General features: G+C 43.1%; 1 long non-coding RNA gene across 1 annotated transcript; it reads left to right on the top strand.

Moving 5' to 3' along the window:
- Window positions 1-431: 431 nt before the first annotated feature.
- LOC140076074 (uncharacterized) lies at window positions 432-5,303 on the top strand. Its single transcript, XR_011849526.1, has 3 exons — window positions 432-482; window positions 4,932-5,031; window positions 5,106-5,303. It is a non-coding gene; the product is annotated as an uncharacterized lncRNA (long non-coding RNA).
- The last annotated feature ends 2,917 nt before the right edge of the window (window positions 5,304-8,220 follow it).

Here is an 8,220-nt window from a genome sequence, read left to right as displayed (position 1 = left end):
TTTCATGCGGCAGAAATCGGGGGCATGCCATCAGACGATCTGACGGATTCGGACTAAGCGCAGGATTTAACTTTATAATTGTGTCGCAAGACAATGCACTTACATGCACTGGGAAGAAGAAGGTGAACTCCCTCGGACCTAAGTGGGGAAGCGACACATGCAGTATATCGGGCGCATAATCTTAGTGAATTGCGGCACAGTGCATTATCGTCGGACATTGCGGATCGGGGATCGTGACATGGACGGGTAAGTAAATGTGCCCCATTTAATTTTCTCCCACATTATTACAAATGTTTTTGTTTTTTTTTTAAACCCAGGGGCGAAGCAATTAATAACCGCAGGTCTATGCTAATCATTCTCTTCTTCTGTGTCACATTCGATACACTATTTGCTACAAAACCCAAATCAATGTTCTGCCTCCTCCCATGCAGATGCAGCTCAAAGAAAGAAAGACACAAAAGGTACCGAAATCTGCATGCAAGGTAATTATACTTCTCCTGAATGCTTATCTGATGGCAGCTCAAGGAATTCTGATGAGAAGGAGCAGGAAACAAAACACTTCAAGGAACACTGATTCTTTTCTCTACAGATTTCAGAACACAAGGCGTCTCCGAGATTCTAATATTGTCTGTGACAAATTTACTAGCACAATATACATAGTAATATTTGGATATATTATCTAGTGGAAGGAAGGAAGGCAATCAATGCTTTCCTGGGGAATTTTGACATTTCAGGAGCATGATGGCAAATGAGTAGCCACTTATAGCAAGTAGCCCCAATGGAGAGGACACTTACTCTCCAAGAAATGACAATACAGTTAAGGGGATGTTCAGAACTAAGAGTAAGTGACCTTTTTTCTGGTGGGCATGTTCTGTACTTTTATTGGCTCCCTACTAGACTCGTTCCACTATCAGCTTTTTCTTCTGCCCCCCCCATACACATCCATGCTCTGTTTGGCCAAATGTTCCCAGTGGGACAAGGAGAGTTATGCGCTTACATATTTAGACTTATTTTTGAGACAGAATGAGCACATCATTTGGACCCATTTTGCACCCCACTGTCCACCACTGTAATTAGAAAAAAAATCTAATTTGCATGTTGATATACTGGGTTCCTTGGGAACACCAGATAAAAATTACCCAGGGGGCCCGCCCTCCATCAACCCATAGGAAATAGACCCTGATAGCCTCCAAATTGCGTTGTCTCCTGCTATACCTCTTAGATCCATTATAGAGTTGGAGCCTGGGCCGTGGTGTAAATGCTGGGTCGGACTGTCCCACCAGAGAACCACAGGATTCTCCGGTGGGGCAGTCTGAGCATGCACTTACACCATGCGATATAGTAGCTAATGTCATGAGTCTTATCCGGTTAGTTAGCCTTATCACAAAGCTTGTTTTTTAAAAGTTGACTGTATAAAGAGGGACTCAGCTCCAGAAAAGCCCCCTCTTTTGTTTATAAGACCTTATCTCACCTAGGGATGAACGGCTTGACATCCCACACTACGTAACACCCGCATCTTGGCAATTTCATATCAATTTTCACATGGAATAAGGGCAGCTAGTGACGGCCATGGATTTGCTCATTTGACCAGTATAATAGATTTGATAAATATTTTCTAGCACATTTTTTAATATAAATCTTGACACCTATTATATTCGAACATGCCCCCGTGTCTATACACTTAGAACTGCAACCTCATGCAGGGAAAGTCATGGCGGCTTGACTGGACAAAGGCAGATAAAGGGATATGAGAAACAGCTGAGCAACCAGCACTTGAAAGCATAGATTCACCTTCCATGACCCTTCTCTTGTATATGAGGGACCTACAATTACCAAAAATGTCCCAATATCTTTTCCAGCATTGCCTCAAGTAAGACGTTTTTCTCAAAGTTATAATTTCTCAAAGTAATTATAAGGTGGCAAAATCTACTAGTTTCAGAATGGGTCCCCTTGTCCTATCAGAGGAAGTGGCCACAGAACAATACACTGTTAATCACGTAACATCTTATCAATCTAATTATTTGTGAGCCAGCCAATAGAAAGTAGACTCATATTTCAGATGACTGGCCCATTCGTCACCTCTAAATAAGCTGTCTTCTGAAAGTCCTTCAAAGGCCATTATCATGCCAGATTCTCGACCCATATTTGGATCTTGGGCTAGGCCTCAGAAATTTCACCCATGGAATTATTTTAATGGGTCTATGGTTGATGGGACCTCCTAAAGAAATAAAGACTAGTGGGGATTTTTCAAAAACAATAGATAAAATAACTTTATCAAGTGAAGACTTGGAAGGCATTTTTATGTCATAATAATAATACCAATGGAGGTATATAGGACACAAAGTTAATCCACAATCACAGACCAGAAAGCTGCTTATTGGGAATAAAATATCAACAATCTTTATTAACACATTACAGCAATCAAGACAACAATAAAAAGTTAAAAGATTCCACAAAACACAAAAAAGAGTGTGGTGGTGGTTCAAAACAAGTCAGCATAAACATATCACCTCTATAATGACCAAGTATTCAAGCCAGTTATTATGCAAATTCATATTACCCACCCGGGCGTGACATAATGCAAGAATGCAAGAGAGAGGCTTGACCACCACCACAGCACCCCGACGCACGTTTCGCCGTCGCTTCTTCCTGGGGGTGACGGCGAAACGTGCGTCGGGGTGCTGTGGTGGTGGTCAAGCCTCTCTCTTGCATTCTTGCATTATGTCGCGCCCGGGTGGGTAATATGAATTTGCATAATAACTGCCTTGAATACTTGGTCATTATAGAGGTGATATGTTTATGCTGACTTGTTTTGAACCACCACCACACTCTTTTTTGTGTTTTGTGGAATCTTTTAACTTTTTATTGTTGTCTTGATTGCTGTAATGTGTTAATAAAGATTGTTGATATTTTATTCCCAATAAGCAGCTTTCTGGTCTGTGATTGTGGATTAACTTTGTGTCCTATATACCTCCATTGGTATTATTGTTGTTGTTTTGGTGTTAGGATCCGTACAGGGACAGGGCCATCTGATTGGTATTTATAATTTTTATGTCATAAGTCTATTTCTTATGCACAGATAACCATGGCCAAAGTCAATGAAACACAACATCAACAAGTTTCAGGCCCGTTTTTTCCAACAGGTGGGATGGACGACTTCCCCCCTCCTAATCTGTCTGGAGGGAAATTTAAATCCTACACAAGCATTTGATGGCCAGCAAGCCCACCAAAATTAGTAGGTTTGCCTCAATTTGCTTAAAGGGAACTCCAGAGTATGAAAAAGCTGATAGGGGTTGTCCGAGGGTATAAAAAAAACCCTTGGGTGGCCGGGATGGGGCCGGTTAAAAAACATAAATATGTACTTACCTCCGCGGTCCCTCATGGCCTTCAGCGCTATGATCTCTCCTGTTTGTGCCCGATGTAAACAAACAGGGGCATGCAGGGAGGGACCACAGAGGTAAGTACATATTTATTTTTTTAACCCACCCTATCTCAGCCACCCAAGGGTTTTTTATACCCCTTGAAGCCATAGTGATTGGGTGACTGTGAGAAGTTTCAAAAATCCCTTTTTGGAAGATTTCTGTTACTAAGGAAATTTTCTGTTCTCGATTTTGATTTCTTGGTCAACATGAAAAAATAGTCCATAGTTCTGGAGGACCCATCTTGTCACTAAAATCACGGTGGCTTAGTGGTTAACATTACAGCCTTGCAAAGCTGGGGACCTGGATTCAAGTCCCAGGGTCAACATCTGCAAAGAGAGTGGGGCACATTTACTAAGGGTCCATCGGACGTATTTCTGTCTGTTTTCCCAAATTTCAGTTTTGCGCTGAATTGCACGCGATCGGATTGTGGCGCATCGGCGCCGGCTTTCATGTGACACAAATCGGGGGGCGTGGCCGTCCAAAGGTGAACTCCGGCGGACCTCAGCAGGAAAGTGACACATTCAAGAAATTGGACGCACGATGTTAGTGAATCGCGGCAGCTCAGAATCCTCGTCGGACATTCCGGATCGGCGGCGTCAACGGGACGGGTAAGTAAATGTGCCCCAGTATGTTCTCTCTGTGTTTGTGTGGGTTTCCCCCGGGTCCTACGGTTTACTCCCACAATCCAAAACATACTGGTAGGTTGATGAGATTGTGAGCCCCATTGGGGACAGGGACTGATTTGGCAAACTCTATGCAGCGCCGCATAATCTGTGTGTACTATATAAATAAAGGTATTATTATTATAGTGTCGGTATTGTCCATTGATATGAATGTAAAATTATTTAGTTTCCCTTTGGTGGCTCAACGGGAGACGTAGGAATGGGCAAATCCCTTTAATACATAGTCACCCTCAGATCTACAGAGTGACACAAAAAAAGTGAGTTCCCTAAGAGGGGAGCCCTACCACAGCATTCATTTCACTAAATATGACAGGGAAATGTATTTTTATGTATCAAATACATTAGAAGTTATTGCTTATTATTTTTGCATAAGCCGGAGATAAAGCCTTTCATTCTGAGAGTTATAGGGTCGTAAATCCCAAATAACAAGTTCATGTATTTGCTGTCATAATCAGGTTTCTATCAAGCATTATGTTACCTTCATATGACATTTACATCATTGGCAGTCACAAATGGAGATGAAATTGGTTCTACTTTATGTCGTACGCATAATAATACACAGCGGCACCCCAGCTACATCGCTGCATTGTGCTGCCTTTGCTTATCCAATTTCCATATATAAGAAAATACATATAGTTATATTGTGAGTAATGTCACCCGTGATTCATTGTATGCAGAAACTATCCCGCTGATCTGTAATAAAAGTAATAATTATTCTCCCATTCTGGAAGCCTTTGACTTCCCGGTATGTTTGGGTATTGCTCCACTCGGTATTCATCTTGTAGATGGGGGTTAGTCATTACACTGAGTGTTTCTTAATGAACAGACGCACCTCGGCCATACAAATGTGAAGCAGGCGTTCCCGGCACGGCGATCAGGTGCGCCCTCCATGACCTTCACTCAAGGACACCGACGACAAGTAATTGGTAAGATGATTCTCTATGTTCTTGTGTTGCTACTTCTAATTTTTAATGCATTTTTCTTGTTGCTTTTATTGCAGATTATACTAAGCGCTGGAATTTACCTTATGTCGCAGAAGCGAGTAATTACAGGAGATTCTGATCGGCTTTACTATTGAGGTTTCCTTTTGATGCTTAAATCTGATAACTCAAGACTGACTGCAGAATTTATTCTACTGCACTATAAAGACATAGAAGTGGGGGTCATTTATTATTTCCCTGCCTCAATTCTCCAGTGTAAAATAACAGGTATTTCCATCATTGATAGATGTCAACAAAAAATTGCCCCAGAAGAAGCACAGAGGCGAAACCCTGGGTCGGGCAAGGATTGGCGTCCTCGTGGAGTTATTTGTGATATGCGCATTTTTTATCTACATATGAGTAGAACTGGAAATAAAAGTTTTAATAGTTTGAAACTGTCTACACTATGGGGCACATTTACTAAGGGTCCGCAGCCGCGAATCTGTCGGGTTTTTCCCGAATATTTCCGCTTTGCGCTGTATTTCACGGGATTGTGGCGCACACGATCGATTTTTGGCGCAATCGCGCCGACTTTCGCGCGACAGAAATCGGGGGGCGTGGCCACCGGACAACCCGAAGGATTCGGAAAAACCGCAGAATTTAAAAAGCCATTTGTGTCGCAAGATCAAGCACTCACATACACCAGAAAAAAGCAGGTGAACTCCGGCGGACCTCGGCGCAGCAGCGACACCTGGTGAATATCGGCGCACGGACCTTAGTGAATCCCGGCAGAACCCGAATCAGCGTCGGAGAACCCACCGCTGGATCGCGACTGGACCGGGTAAGTAAATGTGCCCCTATGTCTGGATATGTCTCTTATATGCAGTGAGTGGAGGAGACTAGGACAGGAGTGAAAATATTGACGGTTTCTGGTCTGAATGGTGACTTATCCCTGAAAGTGATCCCTTGTGTTTGGTGCACAAATAAGGAGGAAACCTGCATGGATCGTCTTTTTCGTTTTTGAGCTCCGGTCACAAAAGAGTTTCTTCTACTGGATTATTGATAGATGTCGCCTATTGTCATCCCTTAAAGGGGTGTTCTTGTGTTTAATATTTATGGAATATCCACAGGATATGTTATAAGTACATGATAGATGGGAGTCACACCTCTGGTTCGAGCTTACATAAGCTGTGTTAGCAGATGGTAATATGGTATTGAGGAAGATGAGACGATGAGAGCATAAACTGCAAGATGGGAAGGAAAGGAAAAGAGAAAGGGAAGAAGCAGAATAAAGACAAGAGGAGTAACTCATCACAACAAAACAACAACATCAAGACACTGCAGACAGCTCCATAGTCTGGTACATAACAGGCAGCTCCATAGTCTGGCACAATACAGAAGGCCCTATAGTCTGGCAGCCTGATAATCCGGCACATGACCGCCAGCACCATAGTCTGGTACACTACAGGCAGCACCATAGTCTGGTACACTACAGGCAGCGCCATAGTCCGGCACATGACCGGAAGCACCAAAGTCTGGAGCACGACAGGCAACTCCATAATTCGGAACACTACAGGTTGCCCCATAGACCAATACTCTAGCACACTACACACAGCCCCATAGTCAGGCACACTACAGGAAGCTATGAGGTCCTGTTGCTTTTATATCCCCCTCCCCCTTCCTGCGAGGTTAGTGCTGAGTAGTGATGGGAATTCGGGTTCTTCTTAGTGAGCTGGCTTATTAGGGTCCACTCACTAAGAAGAGCCGGCTCTTCTGGCTCCTGAATGGCTCCCTATTAAATATATAACCTATTAAATATATAACAGGCCAGTCAGTCACCCCACACCGCTCTACTTTTAATCTGATTGTATTGGGCTTAAGGGGACGTGGTGAGCCGGTTAGGGGCGAGGTTACGGCTCTTAGAGCCGGCTCACTCATGAACGACACATCACTAGTGCTGAGGGTCCTAGCACGGCTGATATATTCTGTTCTGCAGTGTGTGACTGTAGGTGGGGACAGATAGGAGGGGTAAAGCCCCAGTGATACATACATAATTATTGAGGATGATCAATAAATGCTGTCCATAGTACCACTTACCTTTACACAAAGCATTGCTGTTAAGTGGGTGGCTGTAGGCGGAGTTGTAGATAATACTTCCCTTCCTGACGACTACAAGGGTCATCCTGGTGGAGTACCATAGTGAGGCATTTAAAGGGGCTGATCATGTTTTAATAAATCTCTTCCATTAGACATGTCTTCAGCCTCTCCCTGTTGTCACCATGCTGTCCTCTACATAACATATACACACAGCTTCCTCTCTCTCCAGGGCTTCGTCATGGTATCACCCACTGTGCCTCTCTCTTTGTCCATCTCAACAACAGACACAGGAAAAGGGAAGGGTGAGTCCTAATCTCCTGCTGCAGCTCCTCCTATATATCACTGCAAAAACATGAAAACAAAGATCCACAGAGAGTTTGCCGACAGCACTAAAGTAAGTAGCAGAACTGCTGAATCACTTGATGAACATTAAGGGATTGTTTTTAAGGCACTTGGGAAACTTTTGCAAAAGAGTGTCCGACCCCTCTAAGTCCTTTATTCATTTATTTGAACCCAAATTTTTTTTATTGCTGGCTTTGATGGTTCACGTACTCTCACCATTTTCCACACCACTTTCAGCCAGAGCTTCAATCCCTATACTTTCCTGTTGAATTTCACCATAGTTTGACATACCTGCCCCTCCATTTTCTGGCGGTCTGAGACCCTAGACTTTAGTAAGTCATTTTCTCCCATGTATCTATGAAGAAACATATCTTAGGATATCCAGGTAAAACCTTTATGCGGCGTCTTGCATTTCCAGTCCTGTAATTCTGACTGAGCCACTTGTAATCTAAAGGCAACAGAAGGATTAGCAATTCCAAATGAGTCTGTCAAGTAATCACTCAACTCCCTGACTTCATGAGCAAAAATCTATCCAGTAGTACAGAGAGCAATAGTGTTACCGCAGGAAAGTTACCGATGTTTGATTATACAGGATCAAGGGACATTTATAATGATGGCAAGAAGTTAAAATGAAAAGAAGTCTGATTTCTGGTCCGTTATAAAGCAGCATTTAGTATTCCGCTCACAGGACTGACCACGTTACACCATCAAAATAGACAAAGGTTCTTTACTGTACAAGCAGTGAGACTATGGAAC

Source organism: Engystomops pustulosus, chromosome 8, assembly GCF_040894005.1.
Source record: "Engystomops pustulosus chromosome 8, aEngPut4.maternal, whole genome shotgun sequence".
In the NCBI taxonomy this organism is placed as follows: Eukaryota; Metazoa; Chordata; class Amphibia; order Anura; family Leptodactylidae; genus Engystomops; species Engystomops pustulosus.
The sequence above is the reverse complement of the archived record's forward strand: the minus strand, read 5'-3'. Positions and strand labels throughout refer to the sequence as shown.